The 27,882-nt window shown below is 50.2% G+C and overlaps 24 non-coding genes across 24 annotated transcripts; all 24 read left to right on the plus strand.

Moving 5' to 3' along the window:
* Positions 1–492: 492 nt before the first annotated feature.
* Positions 493–683, plus strand: LOC148996067 (U2 spliceosomal RNA). Its single transcript, XR_016148271.1, has one exon. It is a non-coding gene; the product is annotated as a U2 spliceosomal RNA (small nuclear RNA).
* A 329-nt stretch (positions 684–1,012) lies between these two features.
* Positions 1,013–1,177, plus strand: LOC148996068 (U1 spliceosomal RNA). The gene has a single exon (XR_016148018.1). It is a non-coding gene; the product is annotated as a U1 spliceosomal RNA (small nuclear RNA).
* Positions 1,178–2,291: 1,114 nt separating this feature from the next.
* Positions 2,292–2,482, plus strand: LOC148996069 (U2 spliceosomal RNA). The gene has a single exon (XR_016148273.1). It is a non-coding gene; the product is annotated as a U2 spliceosomal RNA (small nuclear RNA).
* Positions 2,483–2,811: 329 nt separating this feature from the next.
* Positions 2,812–2,976, plus strand: LOC148996070 (U1 spliceosomal RNA). Its single transcript, XR_016148032.1, has one exon. It is a non-coding gene; the product is annotated as a U1 spliceosomal RNA (small nuclear RNA).
* Positions 2,977–4,089: 1,113 nt separating this feature from the next.
* LOC148996071 (U2 spliceosomal RNA) lies at positions 4,090–4,280 on the plus strand. Its single transcript, XR_016148274.1, has one exon. It is a non-coding gene; the product is annotated as a U2 spliceosomal RNA (small nuclear RNA).
* Positions 4,281–4,609: 329 nt separating this feature from the next.
* LOC148996072 (U1 spliceosomal RNA) lies at positions 4,610–4,774 on the plus strand. Its single transcript, XR_016148048.1, has one exon. It is a non-coding gene; the product is annotated as a U1 spliceosomal RNA (small nuclear RNA).
* Positions 4,775–5,887: 1,113 nt separating this feature from the next.
* LOC148996073 (U2 spliceosomal RNA) lies at positions 5,888–6,078 on the plus strand. The gene has a single exon (XR_016148275.1). It is a non-coding gene; the product is annotated as a U2 spliceosomal RNA (small nuclear RNA).
* A 329-nt stretch (positions 6,079–6,407) lies between these two features.
* Positions 6,408–6,572, plus strand: LOC148996074 (U1 spliceosomal RNA). The gene has a single exon (XR_016148071.1). It is a non-coding gene; the product is annotated as a U1 spliceosomal RNA (small nuclear RNA).
* Positions 6,573–7,685: 1,113 nt separating this feature from the next.
* LOC148996075 (U2 spliceosomal RNA) lies at positions 7,686–7,876 on the plus strand. Its single transcript, XR_016148276.1, has one exon. It is a non-coding gene; the product is annotated as a U2 spliceosomal RNA (small nuclear RNA).
* Positions 7,877–8,205: 329 nt separating this feature from the next.
* LOC148996076 (U1 spliceosomal RNA) lies at positions 8,206–8,370 on the plus strand. Its single transcript, XR_016148091.1, has one exon. It is a non-coding gene; the product is annotated as a U1 spliceosomal RNA (small nuclear RNA).
* Positions 8,371–9,483: 1,113 nt separating this feature from the next.
* Positions 9,484–9,674, plus strand: LOC148996077 (U2 spliceosomal RNA). The gene has a single exon (XR_016148277.1). It is a non-coding gene; the product is annotated as a U2 spliceosomal RNA (small nuclear RNA).
* Positions 9,675–10,003: 329 nt separating this feature from the next.
* Positions 10,004–10,168, plus strand: LOC148996078 (U1 spliceosomal RNA). Its single transcript, XR_016148121.1, has one exon. It is a non-coding gene; the product is annotated as a U1 spliceosomal RNA (small nuclear RNA).
* Positions 10,169–11,279: 1,111 nt separating this feature from the next.
* On the plus strand, positions 11,280–11,470 carry LOC148996079 (U2 spliceosomal RNA). Its single transcript, XR_016148278.1, has one exon. It is a non-coding gene; the product is annotated as a U2 spliceosomal RNA (small nuclear RNA).
* Positions 11,471–11,799: 329 nt separating this feature from the next.
* On the plus strand, positions 11,800–11,964 carry LOC148996080 (U1 spliceosomal RNA). Its single transcript, XR_016148148.1, has one exon. It is a non-coding gene; the product is annotated as a U1 spliceosomal RNA (small nuclear RNA).
* A 1,114-nt stretch (positions 11,965–13,078) lies between these two features.
* Positions 13,079–13,269, plus strand: LOC148996081 (U2 spliceosomal RNA). Its single transcript, XR_016148280.1, has one exon. It is a non-coding gene; the product is annotated as a U2 spliceosomal RNA (small nuclear RNA).
* Positions 13,270–13,598: 329 nt separating this feature from the next.
* LOC148996082 (U1 spliceosomal RNA) lies at positions 13,599–13,763 on the plus strand. Its single transcript, XR_016148179.1, has one exon. It is a non-coding gene; the product is annotated as a U1 spliceosomal RNA (small nuclear RNA).
* Positions 13,764–14,876: 1,113 nt separating this feature from the next.
* On the plus strand, positions 14,877–15,067 carry LOC148996083 (U2 spliceosomal RNA). The gene has a single exon (XR_016148282.1). It is a non-coding gene; the product is annotated as a U2 spliceosomal RNA (small nuclear RNA).
* Positions 15,068–15,396: 329 nt separating this feature from the next.
* LOC148996084 (U1 spliceosomal RNA) lies at positions 15,397–15,561 on the plus strand. The gene has a single exon (XR_016148199.1). It is a non-coding gene; the product is annotated as a U1 spliceosomal RNA (small nuclear RNA).
* Positions 15,562–21,700: 6,139 nt separating this feature from the next.
* Positions 21,701–21,889, plus strand: LOC148996085 (U2 spliceosomal RNA). The gene has a single exon (XR_016149478.1). It is a non-coding gene; the product is annotated as a U2 spliceosomal RNA (small nuclear RNA).
* Positions 21,890–22,218: 329 nt separating this feature from the next.
* Positions 22,219–22,383, plus strand: LOC148996086 (U1 spliceosomal RNA). The gene has a single exon (XR_016148225.1). It is a non-coding gene; the product is annotated as a U1 spliceosomal RNA (small nuclear RNA).
* Positions 22,384–23,496: 1,113 nt separating this feature from the next.
* On the plus strand, positions 23,497–23,687 carry LOC148996087 (U2 spliceosomal RNA). The gene has a single exon (XR_016148283.1). It is a non-coding gene; the product is annotated as a U2 spliceosomal RNA (small nuclear RNA).
* A 329-nt stretch (positions 23,688–24,016) lies between these two features.
* On the plus strand, positions 24,017–24,181 carry LOC148996088 (U1 spliceosomal RNA). The gene has a single exon (XR_016148247.1). It is a non-coding gene; the product is annotated as a U1 spliceosomal RNA (small nuclear RNA).
* Positions 24,182–25,295: 1,114 nt separating this feature from the next.
* On the plus strand, positions 25,296–25,486 carry LOC148996089 (U2 spliceosomal RNA). The gene has a single exon (XR_016148284.1). It is a non-coding gene; the product is annotated as a U2 spliceosomal RNA (small nuclear RNA).
* Positions 25,487–25,815: 329 nt separating this feature from the next.
* On the plus strand, positions 25,816–25,980 carry LOC148996090 (U1 spliceosomal RNA). Its single transcript, XR_016148248.1, has one exon. It is a non-coding gene; the product is annotated as a U1 spliceosomal RNA (small nuclear RNA).
* The last annotated feature ends 1,902 nt before the right edge of the window (positions 25,981–27,882 follow it).

Below are 27,882 nucleotides of genomic sequence, written 5' to 3' on the forward strand. Positions count from 1 at the left end.
ACTAGTGTGCAAAAGTAGGTTTTTCAGAAAATCCAAAATACCCGAAAATCTCGCCAGCGCGACCACCCAATCCGAGGCATGCATCTTGTTCGGCTCGAGCCAAGGATTCCGGTGATGTAAGACACTTGGGTCTGCGACCGACGGTCGAGGAGTTACGAGCCATTTCGTACTTTTGATCGCTGCAGCGCCACCTTGGGGCCGATCGGGGCGAGCCTTGGTGAGGTTGTAGTACCGGGCCGGTCCTACCATCCCTCAGAGTTTCAAGTCTCTACCACGGACGCTTTGGTCCGCCCGCTCACTTTTAAGGCGGAATGTTGATGATCCAAAATCCCAGGTTGCACTCCAGAGTGTCGTGCTGTGCACTCTGTTGTGATCCATTTTCGGTGTCAACCAATCTGAGCTGAGCTTGTTTGCCGGCGACCTTAGACCCTCTCGCCGCGGCCCAGGTGGGCGTGGCCTTTGCCGGCTCCCCCGCCTCGGCGTCGCTGCGTCATCGCTTCTCGGCCTTTTGGCTAAGATCAAGTGTAGTATCTGTTCTTATCAGTTTAATATCTGATACGTGCCCTACCCGGGCACCACATATTAAATTGATTTTTGGTCCTGGGAGATGGAATAGGGGCTTGCTCCGTCCACTCCACGCATCGACCCGGTATTGCAGTACTTCTGGGAACGGTGCACCCTCCTAAAGTGTTCAATGAAAGAGTTGTAGTGGTCTTGTGTGGCAGAAGGTGATAATGGAGCTAGTGTGAGTGGGTGTTGTAGGTGATCATGTGCTATACTAGCCTGGGTAGAATTGTGGTGTAAAAACAAGACAAAAATGAACCCCTGTTCCTCTGTCAGTTTAACATCTGATCCATCCACTATTCGGGGACGGCGCATTATGTACATTTATGGCTCATGGAGCCGGATGCGGAGCGTGCAAAAAAAAAAAAAGCCCCTTTTTTGACTGGCAAACCGCTGGTGAGGATTGGGGAGAGGGACAGGGTGCTTCTGACTGAAGGCCTGGGAATTCATACTTACCTGGCAGGGGAGACACCATGATCAGGAAGGTGGTTCACCCAGGGCGAGGCTCGGCCATTGCACTCTGGGTTGTGCTGACCCCTGCGAATTCCCCAAATGTGGGAATCTCGACTGCATAATTTATGGTAGTGGGGGACTGCGTTCGCGCTCTCCCCTGGACAACACTGGTTAAAAGGGCAGATTGTTAAAGCTCCACTTGAGGTTCTTTTTTTTTTTTTTTTTTTTTTCTCCACTTCTTCAATATCCAGAGGCAGTCCAGAGAGTTGAACTGCGGCGGTTGCTCGAGAGATACGAAACAGTCTAGGACCGGTCTGTGTGAGGAGGGTTTTCTTTTTTCTCCTCAATTCTTCAAATAGTCTCCAATATTTGACGGACGACTTAGTTCACAGCAGTTGTCCTGGAGGCAAAGTTGTTCGGAATGAGGAGTTCTATCATGTGGTATGAAAACATTGTGCGCGTGTGAAACGTCACGTGATATACAGCCACCCATGTTGTGTTTTTTTCTGTTTACAGCGCCACCAAGTGGCCAGTCGCCGCATTCCTCTTCACGTGACCACGGGCTGAGCCCGTACACAGGTGTACCGAGTTGGGTGCAATTGTCTCATTCCGTTGGAGAGTTATAGCCGTTTAAGTAAAGCCCGCCTCGCCCACCCCCAACGTTTTGGCGTACCGTCGCCAACGTGGATGGAAATTCCAACTGTTTCCCGATCCCTGTTGGCAGTCGGACTCCAGAGAATCTTTCTGCACCGGTTTGGGTCAGATCGGGCAAAAAACCTAGGACTAGTGTGCAAAAGTAGGTTTTTCAGAAAATCCAAAATACCCGAAAATCTCGCCAGCGCGACCACCCAATCCGAGGCATGCATCTTGTTCGGCTCGAGCCAAGGATTCCGGTGATGTAAGACACTTGGGTCTGCGACCGACGGTCGAGGAGTTACGAGCCATTTCGTACTTTTGATCGCTGCAGCGCCACCTTGGGGCCGATCGGGGCGAGCCTTGGTGAGGTTGTAGTACCGGGCCGGTCCTACCATCCCTCAGAGTTTCAAGTCTCTACCACGGACGCTTTGGTCCGCCCGCTCACTTTTAAGGCGGAATGTTGATGATCCAAAATCCCAGGTTGCACTCCAGAGTGTCGTGCTGTGCACTCTGTTGTGATCCATTTTCGGTGTCAACCAATCTGAGCTGAGCTTGTTTGCCGGCGACCTTAGACCCTCTCGCCGCGGCCCAGGTGGGCGTGGCCTTTGCCGGCTCCCCCGCCTCGGCGTCGCTGCGTCATCGCTTCTCGGCCTTTTGGCTAAGATCAAGTGTAGTATCTGTTCTTATCAGTTTAATATCTGATACGTGCCCTACCCGGGCACCACATATTAAATTGATTTTTGGTCCTGGGAGATGGAATAGGGGCTTGCTCCGTCCACTCCACGCATCGACCCGGTATTGCAGTACTTCTGGGAACGGTGCACCCTCCTAAAGTGTTCAATGAAAGAGTTGTAGTGGTCTTGTGTGGCAGAAGGTGATAATGGAGCTAGTGTGAGTGGGTGTTGTAGGTGATCATGTGCTATACTAGCCTGGGTAGAATTGTGGTGTAAAAACAAGACAAAAATGAACCCCTGTTCCTCTGTCAGTTTAACATCTGATCCATCCACTATTCGGGGACGGCGCATTATGTACATTTATGGCTCATGGAGCCGGATGCGGAGCGTGCAAAAAAAAAAAAAGCCCCTTTTTTGACTGGCAAACCGCTGGTGAGGATTGGGGAGAGGGACAGGGTGCTTCTGACTGAAGGCCTGGGAATTCATACTTACCTGGCAGGGGAGACACCATGATCAGGAAGGTGGTTCACCCAGGGCGAGGCTCGGCCATTGCACTCTGGGTTGTGCTGACCCCTGCGAATTCCCCAAATGTGGGAATCTCGACTGCATAATTTATGGTAGTGGGGGACTGCGTTCGCGCTCTCCCCTGGACAACACTGGTTAAAAGGGCAGATTGTTAAAGCTCCACTTGAGGTTCTTTTTTTTTTTTTTTTTTTTTCTCCACTTCTTCAATATCCAGAGGCAGTCCAGAGAGTTGAACTGCGGCGGTTGCTCGAGAGATACGAAACAGTCTAGGACCGGTCTGTGTGAGGAGGGTTTTCTTTTTTCTCCTCAATTCTTCAAATAGTCTCCAATATTTGACGGACGACTTAGTTCACAGCAGTTGTCCTGGAGGCAAAGTTGTTCGGAATGAGGAGTTCTATCATGTGGTATGAAAACATTGTGCGCGTGTGAAACGTCACGTGATATACAGCCACCCATGTTGTGTTTTTTTCTGTTTACAGCGCCACCAAGTGGCCAGTCGCCGCATTCCTCTTCACGTGACCACGGGCTGAGCCCGTACACAGGTGTACCGAGTTGGGTGCAATTGTCTCATTCCGTTGGAGAGTTATAGCCGTTTAAGTAAAGCCCGCCTCGCCCACCCCCAACGTTTTGGCGTACCGTCGCCAACGTGGATGGAAATTCCAACTGTTTCCCGATCCCTGTTGGCAGTCGGACTCCAGAGAATCTTTCTGCACCGGTTTGGGTCAGATCGGGCAAAAAACCTAGGACTAGTGTGCAAAAGTAGGTTTTTCAGAAAATCCAAAATACCCGAAAATCTCGCCAGCGCGACCACCCAATCCGAGGCATGCATCTTGTTCGGCTCGAGCCAAGGATTCCGGTGATGTAAGACACTTGGGTCTGCGACCGACGGTCGAGGAGTTACGAGCCATTTCGTACTTTTGATCGCTGCAGCGCCACCTTGGGGCCGATCGGGGCGAGCCTTGGTGAGGTTGTAGTACCGGGCCGGTCCTACCATCCCTCAGAGTTTCAAGTCTCTACCACGGACGCTTTGGTCCGCCCGCTCACTTTTAAGGCGGAATGTTGATGATCCAAAATCCCAGGTTGCACTCCAGAGTGTCGTGCTGTGCACTCTGTTGTGATCCATTTTCGGTGTCAACCAATCTGAGCTGAGCTTGTTTGCCGGCGACCTTAGACCCTCTCGCCGCGGCCCAGGTGGGCGTGGCCTTTGCCGGCTCCCCCGCCTCGGCGTCGCTGCGTCATCGCTTCTCGGCCTTTTGGCTAAGATCAAGTGTAGTATCTGTTCTTATCAGTTTAATATCTGATACGTGCCCTACCCGGGCACCACATATTAAATTGATTTTTGGTCCTGGGAGATGGAATAGGGGCTTGCTCCGTCCACTCCACGCATCGACCCGGTATTGCAGTACTTCTGGGAACGGTGCACCCTCCTAAAGTGTTCAATGAAAGAGTTGTAGTGGTCTTGTGTGGCAGAAGGTGATAATGGAGCTAGTGTGAGTGGGTGTTGTAGGTGATCATGTGCTATACTAGCCTGGGTAGAATTGTGGTGTAAAAACAAGACAAAAATGAACCCCTGTTCCTCTGTCAGTTTAACATCTGATCCATCCACTATTCGGGGACGGCGCATTATGTACATTTATGGCTCATGGAGCCGGATGCGGAGCGTGCAAAAAAAAAAAAAGCCCCTTTTTTGACTGGCAAACCGCTGGTGAGGATTGGGGAGAGGGACAGGGTGCTTCTGACTGAAGGCCTGGGAATTCATACTTACCTGGCAGGGGAGACACCATGATCAGGAAGGTGGTTCACCCAGGGCGAGGCTCGGCCATTGCACTCTGGGTTGTGCTGACCCCTGCGAATTCCCCAAATGTGGGAATCTCGACTGCATAATTTATGGTAGTGGGGGACTGCGTTCGCGCTCTCCCCTGGACAACACTGGTTAAAAGGGCAGATTGTTAAAGCTCCACTTGAGGTTCTTTTTTTTTTTTTTTTTTTTTCTCCACTTCTTCAATATCCAGAGGCAGTCCAGAGAGTTGAACTGCGGCGGTTGCTCGAGAGATACGAAACAGTCTAGGACCGGTCTGTGTGAGGAGGGTTTTCTTTTTTCTCCTCAATTCTTCAAATAGTCTCCAATATTTGACGGACGACTTAGTTCACAGCAGTTGTCCTGGAGGCAAAGTTGTTCGGAATGAGGAGTTCTATCATGTGGTATGAAAACATTGTGCGCGTGTGAAACGTCACGTGATATACAGCCACCCATGTTGTGTTTTTTTCTGTTTACAGCGCCACCAAGTGGCCAGTCGCCGCATTCCTCTTCACGTGACCACGGGCTGAGCCCGTACACAGGTGTACCGAGTTGGGTGCAATTGTCTCATTCCGTTGGAGAGTTATAGCCGTTTAAGTAAAGCCCGCCTCGCCCACCCCCAACGTTTTGGCGTACCGTCGCCAACGTGGATGGAAATTCCAACTGTTTCCCGATCCCTGTTGGCAGTCGGACTCCAGAGAATCTTTCTGCACCGGTTTGGGTCAGATCGGGCAAAAAACCTAGGACTAGTGTGCAAAAGTAGGTTTTTCAGAAAATCCAAAATACCCGAAAATCTCGCCAGCGCGACCACCCAATCCGAGGCATGCATCTTGTTCGGCTCGAGCCAAGGATTCCGGTGATGTAAGACACTTGGGTCTGCGACCGACGGTCGAGGAGTTACGAGCCATTTCGTACTTTTGATCGCTGCAGCGCCACCTTGGGGCCGATCGGGGCGAGCCTTGGTGAGGTTGTAGTACCGGGCCGGTCCTACCATCCCTCAGAGTTTCAAGTCTCTACCACGGACGCTTTGGTCCGCCCGCTCACTTTTAAGGCGGAATGTTGATGATCCAAAATCCCAGGTTGCACTCCAGAGTGTCGTGCTGTGCACTCTGTTGTGATCCATTTTCGGTGTCAACCAATCTGAGCTGAGCTTGTTTGCCGGCGACCTTAGACCCTCTCGCCGCGGCCCAGGTGGGCGTGGCCTTTGCCGGCTCCCCCGCCTCGGCGTCGCTGCGTCATCGCTTCTCGGCCTTTTGGCTAAGATCAAGTGTAGTATCTGTTCTTATCAGTTTAATATCTGATACGTGCCCTACCCGGGCACCACATATTAAATTGATTTTTGGTCCTGGGAGATGGAATAGGGGCTTGCTCCGTCCACTCCACGCATCGACCCGGTATTGCAGTACTTCTGGGAACGGTGCACCCTCCTAAAGTGTTCAATGAAAGAGTTGTAGTGGTCTTGTGTGGCAGAAGGTGATAATGGAGCTAGTGTGAGTGGGTGTTGTAGGTGATCATGTGCTATACTAGCCTGGGTAGAATTGTGGTGTAAAAACAAGACAAAAATGAACCCCTGTTCCTCTGTCAGTTTAACATCTGATCCATCCACTATTCGGGGACGGCGCATTATGTACATTTATGGCTCATGGAGCCGGATGCGGAGCGTGCAAAAAAAAAAAAAGCCCCTTTTTTGACTGGCAAACCGCTGGTGAGGATTGGGGAGAGGGACAGGGTGCTTCTGACTGAAGGCCTGGGAATTCATACTTACCTGGCAGGGGAGACACCATGATCAGGAAGGTGGTTCACCCAGGGCGAGGCTCGGCCATTGCACTCTGGGTTGTGCTGACCCCTGCGAATTCCCCAAATGTGGGAATCTCGACTGCATAATTTATGGTAGTGGGGGACTGCGTTCGCGCTCTCCCCTGGACAACACTGGTTAAAAGGGCAGATTGTTAAAGCTCCACTTGAGGTTCTTTTTTTTTTTTTTTTTTTTTCTCCACTTCTTCAATATCCAGAGGCAGTCCAGAGAGTTGAACTGCGGCGGTTGCTCGAGAGATACGAAACAGTCTAGGACCGGTCTGTGTGAGGAGGGTTTTCTTTTTTCTCCTCAATTCTTCAAATAGTCTCCAATATTTGACGGACGACTTAGTTCACAGCAGTTGTCCTGGAGGCAAAGTTGTTCGGAATGAGGAGTTCTATCATGTGGTATGAAAACATTGTGCGCGTGTGAAACGTCACGTGATATACAGCCACCCATGTTGTGTTTTTTTCTGTTTACAGCGCCACCAAGTGGCCAGTCGCCGCATTCCTCTTCACGTGACCACGGGCTGAGCCCGTACACAGGTGTACCGAGTTGGGTGCAATTGTCTCATTCCGTTGGAGAGTTATAGCCGTTTAAGTAAAGCCCGCCTCGCCCACCCCCAACGTTTTGGCGTACCGTCGCCAACGTGGATGGAAATTCCAACTGTTTCCCGATCCCTGTTGGCAGTCGGACTCCAGAGAATCTTTCTGCACCGGTTTGGGTCAGATCGGGCAAAAAACCTAGGACTAGTGTGCAAAAGTAGGTTTTTCAGAAAATCCAAAATACCCGAAAATCTCGCCAGCGCGACCACCCAATCCGAGGCATGCATCTTGTTCGGCTCGAGCCAAGGATTCCGGTGATGTAAGACACTTGGGTCTGCGACCGACGGTCGAGGAGTTACGAGCCATTTCGTACTTTTGATCGCTGCAGCGCCACCTTGGGGCCGATCGGGGCGAGCCTTGGTGAGGTTGTAGTACCGGGCCGGTCCTACCATCCCTCAGAGTTTCAAGTCTCTACCACGGACGCTTTGGTCCGCCCGCTCACTTTTAAGGCGGAATGTTGATGATCCAAAATCCCAGGTTGCACTCCAGAGTGTCGTGCTGTGCACTCTGTTGTGATCCATTTTCGGTGTCAACCAATCTGAGCTGAGCTTGTTTGCCGGCGACCTTAGACCCTCTCGCCGCGGCCCAGGTGGGCGTGGCCTTTGCCGGCTCCCCCGCCTCGGCGTCGCTGCGTCATCGCTTCTCGGCCTTTTGGCTAAGATCAAGTGTAGTATCTGTTCTTATCAGTTTAATATCTGATACGTGCCCTACCCGGGCACCACATATTAAATTGATTTTTGGTCCTGGGAGATGGAATAGGGGCTTGCTCCGTCCACTCCACGCATCGACCCGGTATTGCAGTACTTCTGGGAACGGTGCACCCTCCTAAAGTGTTCAATGAAAGAGTTGTAGTGGTCTTGTGTGGCAGAAGGTGATAATGGAGCTAGTGTGAGTGGGTGTTGTAGGTGATCATGTGCTATACTAGCCTGGGTAGAATTGTGGTGTAAAAACAAGACAAAAATGAACCCCTGTTCCTCTGTCAGTTTAACATCTGATCCATCCACTATTCGGGGACGGCGCATTATGTACATTTATGGCTCATGGAGCCGGATGCGGAGCGTGCAAAAAAAAAAAAAGCCCCTTTTTTGACTGGCAAACCGCTGGTGAGGATTGGGGAGAGGGACAGGGTGCTTCTGACTGAAGGCCTGGGAATTCATACTTACCTGGCAGGGGAGACACCATGATCAGGAAGGTGGTTCACCCAGGGCGAGGCTCGGCCATTGCACTCTGGGTTGTGCTGACCCCTGCGAATTCCCCAAATGTGGGAATCTCGACTGCATAATTTATGGTAGTGGGGGACTGCGTTCGCGCTCTCCCCTGGACAACACTGGTTAAAAGGGCAGATTGTTAAAGCTCCACTTGAGGTTCTTTTTTTTTTTTTTTTTTTTTCTCCACTTCTTCAATATCCAGAGGCAGTCCAGAGAGTTGAACTGCGGCGGTTGCTCGAGAGATACGAAACAGTCTAGGACCGGTCTGTGTGAGGAGGGTTTTCTTTTTTCTCCTCAATTCTTCAAATAGTCTCCAATATTTGACGGACGACTTAGTTCACAGCAGTTGTCCTGGAGGCAAAGTTGTTCGGAATGAGGAGTTCTATCATGTGGTATGAAAACATTGTGCGCGTGTGAAACGTCACGTGATATACAGCCACCCATGTTGTGTTTTTTTCTGTTTACAGCGCCACCAAGTGGCCAGTCGCCGCATTCCTCTTCACGTGACCACGGGCTGAGCCCGTACACAGGTGTACCGAGTTGGGTGCAATTGTCTCATTCCGTTGGAGAGTTATAGCCGTTTAAGTAAAGCCCGCCTCGCCCACCCCCAACGTTTTGGCGTACCGTCGCCAACGTGGATGGAAATTCCAACTGTTTCCCGATCCCTGTTGGCAGTCGGACTCCAGAGAATCTTTCTGCACCGGTTTGGGTCAGATCGGGCAAAAAACCTAGGACTAGTGTGCAAAAGTAGGTTTTTCAGAAAATCCAAAATACCCGAAAATCTCGCCAGCGCGACCACCCAATCCGAGGCATGCATCTTGTTCGGCTCGAGCCAAGGATTCCGGTGATGTAAGACACTTGGGTCTGCGACCGACGGTCGAGGAGTTACGAGCCATTTCGTACTTTTGATCGCTGCAGCGCCACCTTGGGGCCGATCGGGGCGAGCCTTGGTGAGGTTGTAGTACCGGGCCGGTCCTACCATCCCTCAGAGTTTCAAGTCTCTACCACGGACGCTTTGGTCCGCCCGCTCACTTTTAAGGCGGAATGTTGATGATCCAAAATCCCAGGTTGCACTCCAGAGTGTCGTGCTGTGCACTCTGTTGTGATCCATTTTCGGTGTCAACCAATCTGAGCTGAGCTTGTTTGCCGGCGACCTTAGACCCTCTCGCCGCGGCCCAGGTGGGCGTGGCCTTTGCCGGCTCCCCCGCCTCGGCGTCGCTGCGTCATCGCTTCTCGGCCTTTTGGCTAAGATCAAGTGTAGTATCTGTTCTTATCAGTTTAATATCTGATACGTGCCCTACCCGGGCACCACATATTAAATTGATTTTTGGTCCTGGGAGATGGAATAGGGGCTTGCTCCGTCCACTCCACGCATCGACCCGGTATTGCAGTACTTCTGGGAACGGTGCACCCTCCTAAAGTGTTCAATGAAAGAGTTGTAGTGGTCTTGTGTGGCAGAAGGTGATAATGGAGCTAGTGTGAGTGGGTGTTGTAGGTGATCATGTGCTATACTAGCCTGGGTAGAATTGTGGTGTAAAAACAAGACAAAAATGAACCCCTGTTCCTCTGTCAGTTTAACATCTGATCCATCCACTATTCGGGGACGGCGCATTATGTACATTTATGGCTCATGGAGCCGGATGCGGAGCGTGCAAAAAAAAAAAAAGCCCCTTTTTTGACTGGCAAACCGCTGGTGAGGATTGGGGAGAGGGACAGGGTGCTTCTGACTGAAGGCCTGGGAATTCATACTTACCTGGCAGGGGAGACACCATGATCAGGAAGGTGGTTCACCCAGGGCGAGGCTCGGCCATTGCACTCTGGGTTGTGCTGACCCCTGCGAATTCCCCAAATGTGGGAATCTCGACTGCATAATTTATGGTAGTGGGGGACTGCGTTCGCGCTCTCCCCTGGACAACACTGGTTAAAAGGGCAGATTGTTAAAGCTCCACTTGAGGTTCTTTTTTTTTTTTTTTTTTTTTCTCCACTTCTTCAATATCCAGAGGCAGTCCAGAGAGTTGAACTGCGGCGGTTGCTCGAGAGATACGAAACAGTCTAGGACCGGTCTGTGTGAGGAGGGTTTTCTTTTTTCTCCTCAATTCTTCAAATAGTCTCCAATATTTGACGGACGACTTAGTTCACAGCAGTTGTCCTGGAGGCAAAGTTGTTCGGAATGAGGAGTTCTATCATGTGGTATGAAAACATTGTGCGCGTGTGAAACGTCACGTGATATACAGCCACCCATGTTGTGTTTTTTTCTGTTTACAGCGCCACCAAGTGGCCAGTCGCCGCATTCCTCTTCACGTGACCACGGGCTGAGCCCGTACACAGGTGTACCGAGTTGGGTGCAATTGTCTCATTCCGTTGGAGAGTTATAGCCGTTTAAGTAAAGCCCGCCTCGCCCACCCCCAACGTTTTGGCGTACCGTCGCCAACGTGGATGGAAATTCCAACTGTTTCCCGATCCCTGTTGGCAGTCGGACTCCAGAGAATCTTTCTGCACCGGTTTGGGTCAGATCGGGCAAAAAACCTAGGACTAGTGTGCAAAAGTAGGTTTTTCAGAAAATCCAAAATACCCGAAAATCTCGCCAGCGCGACCACCCAATCCGAGGCATGCATCTTGTTCGGCTCGAGCCAAGGATTCCGGTGATGTAAGACTTGGGTCTGCGACCGACGGTCGAGGAGTTACGAGCCATTTCGTACTTTTGATCGCTGCAGCGCCACCTTGGGGCCGATCGGGGCGAGCCTTGGTGAGGTTGTAGTACCGGGCCGGTCCTACCATCCCTCAGAGTTTCAAGTCTCTACCACGGACGCTTTGGTCCGCCCGCTCACTTTTAAGGCGGAATGTTGATGATCCAAAATCCCAGGTTGCACTCCAGAGTGTCGTGCTGTGCACTCTGTTGTGATCCATTTTCGGTGTCAACCAATCTGAGCTGAGCTTGTTTGCCGGCGACCTTAGACCCTCTCGCCGCGGCCCAGGTGGGCGTGGCCTTTGCCGGCTCCCCCGCCTCGGCGTCGCTGCGTCATCGCTTCTCGGCCTTTTGGCTAAGATCAAGTGTAGTATCTGTTCTTATCAGTTTAATATCTGATACGTGCCCTACCCGGGCACCACATATTAAATTGATTTTTGGTCCTGGGAGATGGAATAGGGGCTTGCTCCGTCCACTCCACGCATCGACCCGGTATTGCAGTACTTCTGGGAACGGTGCACCCTCCTAAAGTGTTCAATGAAAGAGTTGTAGTGGTCTTGTGTGGCAGAAGGTGATAATGGAGCTAGTGTGAGTGGGTGTTGTAGGTGATCATGTGCTATACTAGCCTGGGTAGAATTGTGGTGTAAAAACAAGACAAAAATGAACCCCTGTTCCTCTGTCAGTTTAACATCTGATCCATCCACTATTCGGGGACGGCGCATTATGTACATTTATGGCTCATGGAGCCGGATGCGGAGCGTGCAAAAAAAAAAAAAGCCCCTTTTTTGACTGGCAAACCGCTGGTGAGGATTGGGGAGAGGGACAGGGTGCTTCTGACTGAAGGCCTGGGAATTCATACTTACCTGGCAGGGGAGACACCATGATCAGGAAGGTGGTTCACCCAGGGCGAGGCTCGGCCATTGCACTCTGGGTTGTGCTGACCCCTGCGAATTCCCCAAATGTGGGAATCTCGACTGCATAATTTATGGTAGTGGGGGACTGCGTTCGCGCTCTCCCCTGGACAACACTGGTTAAAAGGGCAGATTGTTAAAGCTCCACTTGAGGTTCTTTTTTTTTTTTTTTTTTTTTTCTCCACTTCTTCAATATCCAGAGGCAGTCCAGAGAGTTGAACTGCGGCGGTTGCTCGAGAGATACGAAACAGTCTAGGACCGGTCTGTGTGAGGAGGGTTTTCTTTTTTCTCCTCAATTCTTCAAATAGTCTCCAATATTTGACGGACGACTTAGTTCACAGCAGTTGTCCTGGAGGCAAAGTTGTTCGGAATGAGGAGTTCTATCATGTGGTATGAAAACATTGTGCGCGTGTGAAACGTCACGTGATATACAGCCACCCATGTTGTGTTTTTTTCTGTTTACAGCGCCACCAAGTGGCCAGTCGCCGCATTCCTCTTCACGTGACCACGGGCTGAGCCCGTACACAGGTGTACCGAGTTGGGTGCAATTGTCTCATTCCGTTGGAGAGTTATAGCCGTTTAAGTAAAGCCCGCCTCGCCCACCCCCAACGTTTTGGCGTACCGTCGCCAACGTGGATGGAAATTCCAACTGTTTCCCGATCCCTGTTGGCAGTCGGACTCCAGAGAATCTTTCTGCACCGGTTTGGGTCAGATCGGGCAAAAAACCTAGGACTAGTGTGCAAAAGTAGGTTTTTCAGAAAATCCAAAATACCCGAAAATCTCGCCAGCGCGACCACCCAATCCGAGGCATGCATCTTGTTCGGCTCGAGCCAAGGATTCCGGTGATGTAAGACACTTGGGTCTGCGACCGACGGTCGAGGAGTTACGAGCCATTTCGTACTTTTGATCGCTGCAGCGCCACCTTGGGGCCGATCGGGGCGAGCCTTGGTGAGGTTGTAGTACCGGGCCGGTCCTACCATCCCTCAGAGTTTCAAGTCTCTACCACGGACGCTTTGGTCCGCCCGCTCACTTTTAAGGCGGAATGTTGATGATCCAAAATCCCAGGTTGCACTCCAGAGTGTCGTGCTGTGCACTCTGTTGTGATCCATTTTCGGTGTCAACCAATCTGAGCTGAGCTTGTTTGCCGGCGACCTTAGACCCTCTCGCCGCGGCCCAGGTGGGCGTGGCCTTTGCCGGCTCCCCCGCCTCGGCGTCGCTGCGTCATCGCTTCTCGGCCTTTTGGCTAAGATCAAGTGTAGTATCTGTTCTTATCAGTTTAATATCTGATACGTGCCCTACCCGGGCACCACATATTAAATTGATTTTTGGTCCTGGGAGATGGAATAGGGGCTTGCTCCGTCCACTCCACGCATCGACCCGGTATTGCAGTACTTCTGGGAACGGTGCACCCTCCTAAAGTGTTCAATGAAAGAGTTGTAGTGGTCTTGTGTGGCAGAAGGTGATAATGGAGCTAGTGTGAGTGGGTGTTGTAGGTGATCATGTGCTATACTAGCCTGGGTAGAATTGTGGTGTAAAAACAAGACAAAAATGAACCCCTGTTCCTCTGTCAGTTTAACATCTGATCCATCCACTATTCGGGGACGGCGCATTATGTACATTTATGGCTCATGGAGCCGGATGCGGAGCGTGCAAAAAAAAAAAAAGCCCCTTTTTTGACTGGCAAACCGCTGGTGAGGATTGGGGAGAGGGACAGGGTGCTTCTGACTGAAGGCCTGGGAATTCATACTTACCTGGCAGGGGAGACACCATGATCAGGAAGGTGGTTCACCCAGGGCGAGGCTCGGCCATTGCACTCTGGGTTGTGCTGACCCCTGCGAATTCCCCAAATGTGGGAATCTCGACTGCATAATTTATGGTAGTGGGGGACTGCGTTCGCGCTCTCCCCTGGACAACACTGGTTAAAAGGGCAGATTGTTAAAGCTCCACTTGAGGTTCTTTTTTTTTTTTTTTTTTTTTCTCCACTTCTTCAATATCCAGAGGCAGTCCAGAGAGTTGAACTGCGGCGGTTGCTCGAGAGATACGAAACAGTCTAGGACCGGTCTGTGTGAGGAGGGTTTTCTTTTTTCTCCTCAATTCTTCAAATAGTCTCCAATATTTGACGGACGACTTAGTTCACAGCAGTTGTCCTGGAGGCAAAGTTGTTCGGAATGAGGAGTTCTATCATGTGGTATGAAAACATTGTGCGCGTGTGAAACGTCACGTGATATACAGCCACCCATGTTGTGTTTTTTTCTGTTTACAGCGCCACCAAGTGGCCAGTCGCCGCATTCCTCTTCACGTGACCACGGGCTGAGCCCGTACACAGGTGTACCGAGTTGGGTGCAATTGTCTCATTCCGTTGGAGAGTTATAGCCGTTTAAGTAAAGCCCGCCTCGCCCACCCCCAACGTTTTGGCGTACCGTCGCCAACGTGGATGGAAATTCCAACTGTTTCCCGATCCCTGTTGGCAGTCGGACTCCAGAGAATCTTTCTGCACCGGTTTGGGTCAGATCGGGCAAAAAACCTAGGACTAGTGTGCAAAAGTAGGTTTTTCAGAAAATCCAAAATACCCGAAAATCTCGCCAGCGCGACCACCCAATCCGAGGCATGCATCTTGTTCGGCTCGAGCCAAGGATTCCGGTGATGTAAGACACTTGGGTCTGCGACCGACGGTCGAGGAGTTACGAGCCATTTCGTACTTTTGATCGCTGCAGCGCCACCTTGGGGCCGATCGGGGCGAGCCTTGGTGAGGTTGTAGTACCGGGCCGGTCCTACCATCCCTCAGAGTTTCAAGTCTCTACCACGGACGCTTTGGTCCGCCCGCTCACTTTTAAGGCGGAATGTTGATGATCCAAAATCCCAGGTTGCACTCCAGAGTGTCGTGCTGTGCACTCTGTTGTGATCCATTTTCGGTGTCAACCAATCTGAGCTGAGCTTGTTTGCCGGCGACCTTAGACCCTCTCGCCGCGGCCCAGGTGGGCGTGGCCTTTGCCGGCTCCCCCGCCTCGGCGTCGCTGCGTCATCGCTTCTCGGCCTTTTGGCTAAGATCAAGTGTAGTATCTGTTCTTATCAGTTTAATATCTGATACGTGCCCTACCCGGGCACCACATATTAAATTGATTTTTGGTCCTGGGAGATGGAATAGGGGCTTGCTCCGTCCACTCCACGCATCGACCCGGTATTGCAGTACTTCTGGGAACGGTGCACCCTCCTAAAGTGTTCAATGAAAGAGTTGTAGTGGTCTTGTGTGGCAGAAGGTGATAATGGAGCTAGTGTGAGTGGGTGTTGTAGGTGATCATGTGCTATACTAGCCTGGGTAGAATTGTGGTGTAAAAACAAGACAAAAATGAACCCCTGTTCCTCTGTCAGTTTAACATCTGATCCATCCACTATTCGGGGACGGCGCATTATGTACATTTATGGCTCATGGAGCCGGATGCGGAGCGTGCAAAAAAAAAAAAAGCCCCTTTTTTGACTGGCAAACCGCTGGTGAGGATTGGGGAGAGGGACAGGGTGCTTCTGACTGAAGGCCTGGGAATTCATACTTACCTGGCAGGGGAGACACCATGATCAGGAAGGTGGTTCACCCAGGGCGAGGCTCGGCCATTGCACTCTGGGTTGTGCTGACCCCTGCGAATTCCCCAAATGTGGGAATCTCGACTGCATAATTTATGGTAGTGGGGGACTGCGTTCGCGCTCTCCCCTGGACAACACTGGTTAAAAGGGCAGATTGTTAAAGCTCCACTTGAGGTTCTTTTTTTTTTTTTTTTTTTTTTCTCCACTTCTTCAATATCCAGAGGCAGTCCAGAGAGTTGAACTGCGGCGGTTGCTCGAGAGATACGAAACAGTCTAGGACCGGTCTGTGTGAGGAGGGTTTTCTTTTTTCTCCTCAATTCTTCAAATAGTCTCCAATATTTGACGGACGACTTAGTTCACAGCAGTTGTCCTGGAGGCAAAGTTGTTCGGAATGAGGAGTTCTATCATGTGGTATGAAAACATTGTGCGCGTGTGAAACGTCACGTGATATACAGCCACCCATGTTGTGTTTTTTTCTGTTTACAGCGCCACCAAGTGGCCAGTCGCCGCATTCCTCTTCACGTGACCACGGGCTGAGCCCGTACACAGGTGTACCGAGTTGGGTGCAATTGTCTCATTCCGTTGGAGAGTTATAGCCGTTTAAGTAAAGCCCGCCTCGCCCACCCCCAACGTTTTGGCGTACCGTCGCCAACGTGGATGGAAATTCCAACTGTTTCCCGATCCCTGTTGGCAGTCGGACTCCAGAGAATCTTTCTGCACCGGTTTGGGTCAGATCGGGCAAAAAACCTAGGACTAGTGTGCAAAAGTAGGTTTTTCAGAAAATCCAAAATACCCGAAAATCTCGCCAGCGCGACCACCCAATCCGAGGCATGCATCTTGTTCGGCTCGAGCCAAGGATTCCGGTGATGTAAGACACTTGGGTCTGCGACCGACGGTCGAGGAGTTACGAGCCATTTCGTACTTTTGATCGCTGCAGCGCCACCTTGGGGCCGATCGGGGCGAGCCTTGGTGAGGTTGTAGTACCGGGCCGGTCCTACCATCCCTCAGAGTTTCAAGTCTCTACCACGGACGCTTTGGTCCGCCCGCTCACTTTTAAGGCGGAATGTTGATGATCCAAAATCCCAGGTTGCACTCCAGAGTGTCGTGCTGTGCACTCTGTTGTGATCCATTTTCGGTGTCAACCAATCTGAGCTGAGCTTGTTTGCCGGCGACCTTAGACCCTCTCGCCGCGGCCCAGGTGGGCGTGGCCTTTGCCGGCTCCCCCGCCTCGGCGTCGCTGCGTCATCGCTTCTCGGCCTTTTGGCTAAGATCAAGTGATGTCAAGACCCGAAGAAAGAGAGCCGGCCATGATGGTGCGGTTAAGGAATACGGTGCGAGTGGAATTGAAGAAGGACGCGAAAGATGTGGTGAAACAACGCTTTGGAAGAGATTTTTTTGTGAAGGAAGTTTTGAAAGGACTTTTCAACATATCACCAGCCGAAGTGTTCTGCCTGCAGGATTTCATGGCTACTGGATTTATGGATTTAACTTTTTTTGCTTTGAAAGATTGTGTGAGTTTTTTTGAGGCTTGGAAGAAGAAAGAGGGACACCTTTTGATGGATGGCCTGCAGGTGTTGCCAATTTTTGCCCAAGATTTTATCCCATTGACTGTACACATCTATAACCCGTTTGTGGAGGATGGGGACGTCTTGGCGTTTATTGCAAGGTACTGTGAGACCGTGAGAGGAGGGGAGAGATTGAGGGACCGACATGGAATATGGAACGGAAAGAGGAGATATTTGGTGAAGTTAAGATTGGATCCTTCAACAGCCGGTAGTGTGGTGCATCCGCCTGGCAGTTTTTCGATCGGATCAAACAGAGGCTTCTTATATTATCCAGGACAGCCTGTATATTGTCGAAGGTGCGGTGAAAAGGGGCATATGAAAATGGAGTGCAAGGGAGAGAAATGCAGGTTCTGTGGGAGGGCTGACCATGAAGCAGCAGCATGTACGGCACCCAAACTTTGTAACCTGTGTGGGAGTGAAGAGCATTTATATCGAGGATGCCCTGCCAGGAAGAAGAGCTATGCCAGCCTTTTTAAGGAGGGGGAAGATTTGCAAGTGGACCTGGCTTCACTGCTCAGTAGACCATCCAGTTTTTCAGCGACACGGATGGATAGTGAGAAGGAAACAAAAAAGCGGGAGACCGAGGGAGGACTAGGGAGCCTTCAGGAAAAAAATTCGGTTGCTGTAGAAGTGGATCAGAGCTTGTTTTCAGGACCACCTAAAGGAAATGAACTGGCGCAAGTTGTGGAACAGTCCTGGCCGGAGATAGACATCACAGAAGTGTTTTCAGGGGCTGCTGCAGGGACCAGTAAGGGCGCTAGCCAGGACGAGTCGCGGTCGAGTGATCCCACCAGGTTTACTTGGTCACAGCTGGATGTATTGGACATCATAACAACTGAACAAAATGAGGTCAATGACAGCACGATGGGAACGATTGGGGGAAGAGGACGTCGGAGAGCGGTGGAAGAGAACGGAGGAAGAGAAGAAGGAAGGGAGCGGAAATGTTCTAAGCTGGAAAAGGTTTTTGGTTCTTTGGAAGATTTGGGTCTACCACAAGACTTTGAGAAAGGGGCGGGAGGGGGAAAAGACTGTAATGAAATGTATTATGAGAATGATGATGGAGGGCGGGGGGAAATGGAGTGGGGAGAGAATGAGGAGGGTAGAGAAGAACCCCAGGAGCAGCCGGAAGTAGTAAAGGGGAGTGATTGGGGGGAAGGGGAGGAAATGGTAGGGGGACAGCTTTTAGATACAGAATGGAAAGGCTAAAACGGTTTGGGATTGTGTGTTTTTTTTTGTTTGGTTTTTTTTTTTGTGATTTTTCTGCATGCCTGAGATTAGAGGCTTCAGGGTAACTACTCTCAATGTGAGAGGTTTAAAGATGGCAGATCGAAGGAGAGCTTTTTTTGAGTCTTTAAGGTCCTGTCGCTTTGATGTTATGTTTTTACAAGAATGTCATCTAGAGGGCGGCAGAGACGAAGCTATTTTTTCAGAAGAGTGGGAAAGGGGTCCTTCTGTTTGGGGTGCGGGGAATGTCAAGGCTGATGGGGTGGGAATACTTTTTAATTCTCAAGATTTTCACATTGAAGGGAGTGCAATGGTTGTTCCGGGGAGGGTGTTATACGTTGATGTAAGATGGAGAGGGGTGGGGGTTAGATTCATTAATGTTTATGCTCCTAGCAAAAGAGAAGATAGGAGGGGTTTCTTTAATTGTTTGAACGTTTTGTTTTTCACAAACCGAAAGGTTTTCCTTGGGGGGGACTTTAATGTGTCGCTGGATAGAGAATCCAAAGGGGAGTTAGCTAGTCTAATTAAAAGTTTTTCCTTTCGTGATTCTTTTAAGGTGGCAGGGGGAGCGTCAGATGGGTTTACATGGAGAAACAGTAGAGGGGAAGCTTCCCGCCTTGATTATGTATTTGTGTCTGCGGGAGTTGAGGTGGAACAATTTTTTATGTTACCAGTTTGGTTGTCTGACCATTGTATGGTAGGGGTAGAGGTGGAAGTCGGGGGGTTAGAGAGAGGAAGAGGGTCCTGGAGGCTGAATAGGTCATTTTTGCAGGACGAGAATTTCTGTCAAGTGTTCAGACATCTATATAGGGCGTGGCAGAGTTTGAAGGGGCTGTTTGCTTCGCGGGCCTTGTGGTGGGAGGGAGTTAAGGAGAGAATGGCAATTTTCTGTAGATGGTGGGGGAGGGCTAAAGCAGCGAAAAGGAGAGAGGTAATTAAGGGTTGGGATAGGGAAATGCAGGTTCTGTGGAATAATGAAGGTAGTGGGGCAGCAGGGGTAGGAGGCAGGTTTTACGAGATACAGGGAAAGGTAAAGGATTTTTATATGAAAGAAGCAGAGAAATTTATGGTAGAGATGGGTAGGAGGAGAAGGTGGTTGGAGGAAGGGCCATCAAAATTTTTGTTCGCTGGTGTAAAGAAACAACAACAGAAGAAATGTATGGAGACTTTGAGGGCAGAGAATGGGTATGCAAAGTCGACGGATGAGATGTTGAGTGTGGTGGAGGGTTTCTATAAACAGCTTTTTAGTTCTAGAGGTTCCTTAGGTTCTTTGGCAGAGGATTTTTTAAAATGCTTAGGGAAATCTTTAGAGAGTGAGGAAGCTGATGGGTTGGAAGTGGAAGTGTCTTGGCAAGAAGCAGGAAAGGCGATGGTAACTCTTAAGAAAGGGACGGCTCCAGGGTGTGATGGGTTGCCAATTGAGTTGTATTGCTCTTTTTGGCAGCAAATTGGGAGGGATCTGGTGGAAGTGTATAATGAGAGCCTGTCGTCTGGAATGCTTCCCGAGTCAATGAGGACAGGGCATGTCTCCCTTCTGTACAAGAAGGGAGACAAGGAAGATTTGGCAAATTGGAGACCCATCACTTTACTCAATACAGACTACAAGATCTTGGCTAAAGTGATAGCGGTGAGAATGAGGTCGGTGGTAGGGAAGGTAGTGCATCCAGACCAAACCTGCGGGGTGCCTGGGCGGACTAGTAGTTTGAATCTGACACTGATAAGGGATGCGGTAGGGTGGGCGGAGCAGAGGAATCTTCCGCTAGCCATCTTAAGCCTCGATCAAGAAAAGGCTTTTGATAGAGTCAGCCTTTCTTTTTTGTTCAAAGTTCTGGAGAGGGTAGGATTTGGGGAAGGGATTAGAGCATGGGTGCGTTTATTGTATGAGGGGGCAGAGAGTAGGGTGAGAGTGAATGGCTTTTTGACGAGGTCAGTAAAACAGTTGGGAGGGGTGAGACAAGGCTGTCCCTTGTCCCCCCTCTTGTATATTCTGTTCATAGAGCCTTTGGCGGCCCGTTTAAGAACTTGGCAGAGATTCAGTGGATTGCATATGCCAGGCGCGGGAGGTAGGTGCGCAAAAGTGTCGGTGTATGCAGATGACATGACACTGTTTTTGACAAGTGAGAGGGATTTTGTAGAATCAAACAAGATCTTTAGGGACTTTGGGGAGGCTACAGGGGCTAAAGTGAATATGTCAAAATCGTCAGTGATGTTTGTCGGGAAGTGGGCTGGGAAGGGAACAGGTACTGGGGGTTATAGTTTATGTGAAAATGGCCTAAAAATTTTGGGGGTACGGTTTTTCAGGCAGAATGGTGCTAAAGAGAACTGGAGGGCTTTGGTTGAGAAAATTCGCTCTAAAGTAGGGTTTTGGAGAACAAGAGAACTTTCTCTATCAGGGAGGGCTTTGGTGATAAAAGCGGATTTGCTCCCTACAGTTAATTTTTTAGCTTATGTTTTCCCTATTCCTTATAATGAGGGCCGTGAGTTGGAAAGTCTGGTGTTTTCCTTTTTGTGGAAGGGAGGGTGTGAGATGGTATCAAGAGCTCAGGTGGGACACGATGTTAAGCAGGGTGGGAGAGGGGTGCCGTTTTTTAGTTTGTGGGTTGCAGCTATTTTTGCTGCGTTTACGGCACGCCTAATTGTACGGGAGAGGGTTCACAAAGCTTATGTTTTTGCAAGGTTCTGGGCAGCCTTCTTACTGAGACCGATGATTACGTGGGACAAGCTGGTTCCATGGTCGATGGAGAGGACGGCGGAATACCAATGGCTGGCTAAATTTTTGCACAAACATTCTTGGGGCTTGGAACAGGGAATAGTTTTGAACCATAAAGAATTGTATAGAGGCTTAAGGGAAAGGGAGAGGGTGGAAGAGGGGTTAGTCAGACTTCTGCCGGTCAAGGTGAATTGGAAGATGCTACAGCCGTCATATATAGATGGGGCGGGCAGGGACCTTCATTGGATGGGGGCCCTGGGACGCTTGCCTGTAAGAGAGAGGCTGTACCGTCATGGGCAAGGAAGGTCACCTTTATGCCCAAATGAGTGTGGAAAGGAAGAGACAATTGAACATGTTTTTTGGTCATGTCAAATTGCGTCAGCCTTTTGGAAAGAGGTGAATCAATGGTGGGTGGGATGGAGGGGCCCTATATTGACCAGAAACCTGGTAATTTATGGGGAAGGTTTGGAGAGGCAGAGGGATGATGTGAGGAAAGGAGTATGGATAATTGTTACCGAAGGGAAGAGATTCTTGTGGAATCATAGAACCTCAATGTTGAGAGTCAAAAAACCAAGGATGGATTCAAAATTAATTGTATGTTGTGTATTAACGAGAGTACAAGTATATGTAGGTGAAGGGAAAATTAAAAAAGAAATAGAAAGATACCTGAGTAGGAAAGGGAGATAGGATTTAAAAATTGGCTCTATGTGTAAAATGATGGCGCATTGAAAAACTGTGATGTAAAATTATGTAATGTATGTATGTAAAGGATGGATTAAATAAAAAAAAAAAAAAAAAAAAAAAAATCTGTTCTTATCAGTTTAATATCTGATACGTGCCCTACCCGGGCACCACATATTAAATTGATTTTTGGTCCTGGGAGATGGAATAGGGGCTTGCTCCGTCCACTCCACGCATCGACCCGGTATTGCAGTACTTCTGGGAACGGTGCACCCTCCTAAAGTGTTCAATGAAAGAGTTGTAGTGGTCTTGTGTGGCAGAAGGTGATAATGGAGCTAGTGTGAGTGGGTGTTGTAGGTGATCATGTGCTATACTAGCCTGGGTAGAATTGTGGTGTAAAAACAAGACAAAAATGAACCCCTGTTCCTCTGTCAGTTTAACATCTGATCCATCCACTATTCGGGGACGGCGCATTATGTACATTTATGGCTCATGGAGCCGGATGCGGAGCGTGCAAAAAAAAAAAAAGCCCCTTTTTTGACTGGCAAACCGCTGGTGAGGATTGGGGAGAGGGACAGGGTGCTTCTGACTGAAGGCCTGGGAATTCATACTTACCTGGCAGGGGAGACACCATGATCAGGAAGGTGGTTCACCCAGGGCGAGGCTCGGCCATTGCACTCTGGGTTGTGCTGACCCCTGCGAATTCCCCAAATGTGGGAATCTCGACTGCATAATTTATGGTAGTGGGGGACTGCGTTCGCGCTCTCCCCTGGACAACACTGGTTAAAAGGGCAGATTGTTAAAGCTCCACTTGAGGTTCTTTTTTTTTTTTTTTTTTTTTCTCCACTTCTTCAATATCCAGAGGCAGTCCAGAGAGTTGAACTGCGGCGGTTGCTCGAGAGATACGAAACAGTCTAGGACCGGTCTGTGTGAGGAGGGTTTTCTTTTTTCTCCTCAATTCTTCAAATAGTCTCCAATATTTGACGGACGACTTAGTTCACAGCAGTTGTCCTGGAGGCAAAGTTGTTCGGAATGAGGAGTTCTATCATGTGGTATGAAAACATTGTGCGCGTGTGAAACGTCACGTGATATACAGCCACCCATGTTGTGTTTTTTTCTGTTTACAGCGCCACCAAGTGGCCAGTCGCCGCATTCCTCTTCACGTGACCACGGGCTGAGCCCGTACACAGGTGTACCGAGTTGGGTGCAATTGTCTCATTCCGTTGGAGAGTTATAGCCGTTTAAGTAAAGCCCGCCTCGCCCACCCCCAACGTTTTGGCGTACCGTCGCCAACGTGGATGGAAATTCCAACTGTTTCCCGATCCCTGTTGGCAGTCGGACTCCAGAGAATCTTTCTGCACCGGTTTGGGTCAGATCGGGCAAAAAACCTAGGACTAGTGTGCAAAAGTAGGTTTTTCAGAAAATCCAAAATACCCGAAAATCTCGCCAGCGCGACCACCCAATCCGAGGCATGCATCTTGTTCGGCTCGAGCCAAGGATTCCGGTGATGTAAGACACTTGGGTCTGCGACCGACGGTCGAGGAGTTACGAGCCATTTCGTACTTTTGATCGCTGCAGCGCCACCTTGGGGCCGATCGGGGCGAGCCTTGGTGAGGTTGTAGTACCGGGCCGGTCCTACCATCCCTCAGAGTTTCAAGTCTCTACCACGGACGCTTTGGTCCGCCCGCTCACTTTTAAGGCGGAATGTTGATGATCCAAAATCCCAGGTTGCACTCCAGAGTGTCGTGCTGTGCACTCTGTTGTGATCCATTTTCGGTGTCAACCAATCTGAGCTGAGCTTGTTTGCCGGCGACCTTAGACCCTCTCGCCGCGGCCCAGGTGGGCGTGGCCTTTGCCGGCTCCCCCGCCTCGGCGTCGCTGCGTCATCGCTTCTCGGCCTTTTGGCTAAGATCAAGTGTAGTATCTGTTCTTATCAGTTTAATATCTGATACGTGCCCTACCCGGGCACCACATATTAAATTGATTTTTGGTCCTGGGAGATGGAATAGGGGCTTGCTCCGTCCACTCCACGCATCGACCCGGTATTGCAGTACTTCTGGGAACGGTGCACCCTCCTAAAGTGTTCAATGAAAGAGTTGTAGTGGTCTTGTGTGGCAGAAGGTGATAATGGAGCTAGTGTGAGTGGGTGTTGTAGGTGATCATGTGCTATACTAGCCTGGGTAGAATTGTGGTGTAAAAACAAGACAAAAATGAACCCCTGTTCCTCTGTCAGTTTAACATCTGATCCATCCACTATTCGGGGACGGCGCATTATGTACATTTATGGCTCATGGAGCCGGATGCGGAGCGTGCAAAAAAAAAAAAAGCCCCTTTTTTGACTGGCAAACCGCTGGTGAGGATTGGGGAGAGGGACAGGGTGCTTCTGACTGAAGGCCTGGGAATTCATACTTACCTGGCAGGGGAGACACCATGATCAGGAAGGTGGTTCACCCAGGGCGAGGCTCGGCCATTGCACTCTGGGTTGTGCTGACCCCTGCGAATTCCCCAAATGTGGGAATCTCGACTGCATAATTTATGGTAGTGGGGGACTGCGTTCGCGCTCTCCCCTGGACAACACTGGTTAAAAGGGCAGATTGTTAAAGCTCCACTTGAGGTTCTTTTTTTTTTTTTTTTTTTTTTCTCCACTTCTTCAATATCCAGAGGCAGTCCAGAGAGTTGAACTGCGGCGGTTGCTCGAGAGATACGAAACAGTCTAGGACCGGTCTGTGTGAGGAGGGTTTTCTTTTTTCTCCTCAATTCTTCAAATAGTCTCCAATATTTGACGGACGACTTAGTTCACAGCAGTTGTCCTGGAGGCAAAGTTGTTCGGAATGAGGAGTTCTATCATGTGGTATGAAAACATTGTGCGCGTGTGAAACGTCACGTGATATACAGCCACCCATGTTGTGTTTTTTTCTGTTTACAGCGCCACCAAGTGGCCAGTCGCCGCATTCCTCTTCACGTGACCACGGGCTGAGCCCGTACACAGGTGTACCGAGTTGGGTGCAATTGTCTCATTCCGTTGGAGAGTTATAGCCGTTTAAGTAAAGCCCGCCTCGCCCACCCCCAACGTTTTGGCGTACCGTCGCCAACGTGGATGGAAATTCCAACTGTTTCCCGATCCCTGTTGGCAGTCGGACTCCAGAGAATCTTTCTGCACCGGTTTGGGTCAGATCGGGCAAAAAACCTAGGACTAGTGTGCAAAAGTAGGTTTTTCAGAAAATCCAAAATACCCGAAAATCTCGCCAGCGCGACCACCCAATCCGAGGCATGCATCTTGTTCGGCTCGAGCCAAGGATTCCGGTGATGTAAGACACTTGGGTCTGCGACCGACGGTCGAGGAGTTACGAGCCATTTCGTACTTTTGATCGCTGCAGCGCCACCTTGGGGCCGATCGGGGCGAGCCTTGGTGAGGTTGTAGTACCGGGCCGGTCCTACCATCCCTCAGAGTTTCAAGTCTCTACCACGGACGCTTTGGTCCGCCCGCTCACTTTTAAGGCGGAATGTTGATGATCCAAAATCCCAGGTTGCACTCCAGAGTGTCGTGCTGTGCACTCTGTTGTGATCCATTTTCGGTGTCAACCAATCTGAGCTGAGCTTGTTTGCCGGCGACCTTAGACCCTCTCGCCGCGGCCCAGGTGGGCGTGGCCTTTGCCGGCTCCCCCGCCTCGGCGTCGCTGCGTCATCGCTTCTCGGCCTTTTGGCTAAGATCAAGTGTAGTATCTGTTCTTATCAGTTTAATATCTGATACGTGCCCTACCCGGGCACCACATATTAAATTGATTTTTGGTCCTGGGAGATGGAATAGGGGCTTGCTCCGTCCACTCCACGCATCGACCCGGTATTGCAGTACTTCTGGGAACGGTGCACCCTCCTAAAGTGTTCAATGAAAGAGTTGTAGTGGTCTTGTGTGGCAGAAGGTGATAATGGAGCTAGTGTGAGTGGGTGTTGTAGGTGATCATGTGCTATACTAGCCTGGGTAGAATTGTGGTGTAAAAACAAGACAAAAATGAACCCCTGTTCCTCTGTCAGTTTAACATCTGATCCATCCACTATTCGGGGACGGCGCATTATGTACATTTATGGCTCATGGAGCCGGATGCGGAGCGTGCAAAAAAAAAAAAAGCCCCTTTTTTGACTGGCAAACCGCTGGTGAGGATTGGGGAGAGGGACAGGGTGCTTCTGACTGAAGGCCTGGGAATTCATACTTACCTGGCAGGGGAGACACCATGATCAGGAAGGTGGTTCACCCAGGGCGAGGCTCGGCCATTGCACTCTGGGTTGTGCTGACCCCTGCGAATTCCCCAAATGTGGGAATCTCGACTGCATAATTTATGGTAGTGGGGGACTGCGTTCGCGCTCTCCCCTGGACAACACTGGTTAAAAGGGCAGATTGTTAAAGCTCCACTTGAGGTTCTTTTTTTTTTTTTTTTTTTTTCTCCACTTCTTCAATATCCAGAGGCAGTCCAGAGAGTTGAACTGCGGCGGTTGCTCGAGAGATACGAAACAGTCTAGGACCGGTCTGTGTGAGGAGGGTTTTCTTTTTTCTCCTCAATTCTTCAAATAGTCTCCAATATTTGACGGACGACTTAGTTCACAGCAGTTGTCCTGGAGGCAAAGTTGTTCGGAATGAGGAGTTCTATCATGTGGTATGAAAACATTGTGCGCGTGTGAAACGTCACGTGATATACAGCCACCCATGTTGTGTTTTTTTCTGTTTACAGCGCCACCAAGTGGCCAGTCGCCGCATTCCTCTTCACGTGACCACGGGCTGAGCCCGTACACAGGTGTACCGAGTTGGGTGCAATTGTCTCATTCCGTTGGAGAGTTATAGCCGTTTAAGTAAAGCCCGCCTCGCCCACCCCCAACGTTTTGGCGTACCGTCGCCAACGTGGATGGAAATTCCAACTGTTTCCCGATCCCTGTTGGCAGTCGGACTCCAGAGAATCTTTCTGCACCGGTTTGGGTCAGATCGGGCAAAAAACCTAGGACTAGTGTGCAAAAGTAGGTTTTTCAGAAAATCCAAAATACCCGAAAATCTCGCCAGCGCGACCACCCAATCCGAGGCATGCATCTTGTTCGGCTCGAGCCAAGGATTCCGGTGATGTAAGACACTTGGGTCTGCGACCGACGGTCGAGGAGTTACGAGCCATTTCGTACTTTTGATCGCTGCAGCGCCACCTTGGGGCCGATCGGGGCGAGCCTTGGTGAGGTTGTAGTACCGGGCCGGTCCTACCATCCCTCAGAGTTTCAAGTCTCTACCACGGACGCTTTGGTCCGCCCGCTCACTTTTAAGGCGGAATGTTGATGATCCAAAATCCCAGGTTGCACTCCAGAGTGTCGTGCTGTGCACTCTGTTGTGATCCATTTTCGGTGTCAACCAATCTGAGCTGAGCTTGTTTGCCGGCGACCTTAGACCCTCTCGCCGCGGCCCAGGTGGGCGTGGCCTTTGCCGGCTCCCCCGCCTCGGCGTCGCTGCGTCATCGCTTCTCGGCCTTTTGGCTAAGATCAAGTATCTTGTCAGACGGTTGAGACTGCGATCGCCTCTTGTGGGACTTGGTCTCGTGTGTTGCTTGTCACACGGGACATACACCCTTCAGGAGGTATAGTGACAAGCGGCTTTTTATTGACGACTCGTTTTGCGAGGAATCCTCTGGTTTTTAAGGTAAGCAGGTTTTAATTTATTTATTATTGTGTATTTATTGTTTGAATTTTAGCCGCAGCGGGCTGGTGGTGCCTCCAACATGTCGGCTGCTCGTGCCGGCGTGAGGAGGCACCACAGCGTGCGTTTTAATTTCAAGCCAAAAGAGGATGGTACTCTCCTGACTTGTTCTAGATTGGATTTTTCACGGAAGTACATCCAACAGACTCTAGGTTTTAAAGCAATGGATATAAACTGTTTGTTGACTCTGCCCCAAAATCGGGGTTTTGATGTAAGTTTTGCATCCGCTAATCTGCTGAATACTTTCTGGTCTCGGTTTGAAACATGCAAAGCCAATTTCTCCATGTTCACAGTGGAAAAGCTGACTGATAATTCACTGAAAGTTGTGATTGTCAGGATGTTTAATGAAACTGTGAGTGGAGAGGACATTGTTGTGTGGTTGGCAAGATATTGCTCTATTCGCGGACAACCAGTCAAGGTATTAGACGAAGACGGTATCTGGAGCTGTGCGTGGAGAGTGCCCATACAACAATGGGCAGATCCCAACAGCTACCATGGCCTAGGTCAAATACCATCAATGATTGTGTTGGGGGAGAATAGAGGCTACAT

Source organism: Pimephales promelas, chromosome 2 (assembly GCF_988280905.1).
Source record: "Pimephales promelas chromosome 2, fPimPro1.hap1.1, whole genome shotgun sequence".
Classification (NCBI taxonomy): Eukaryota; Metazoa; Chordata; class Actinopteri; order Cypriniformes; family Leuciscidae; genus Pimephales; species Pimephales promelas.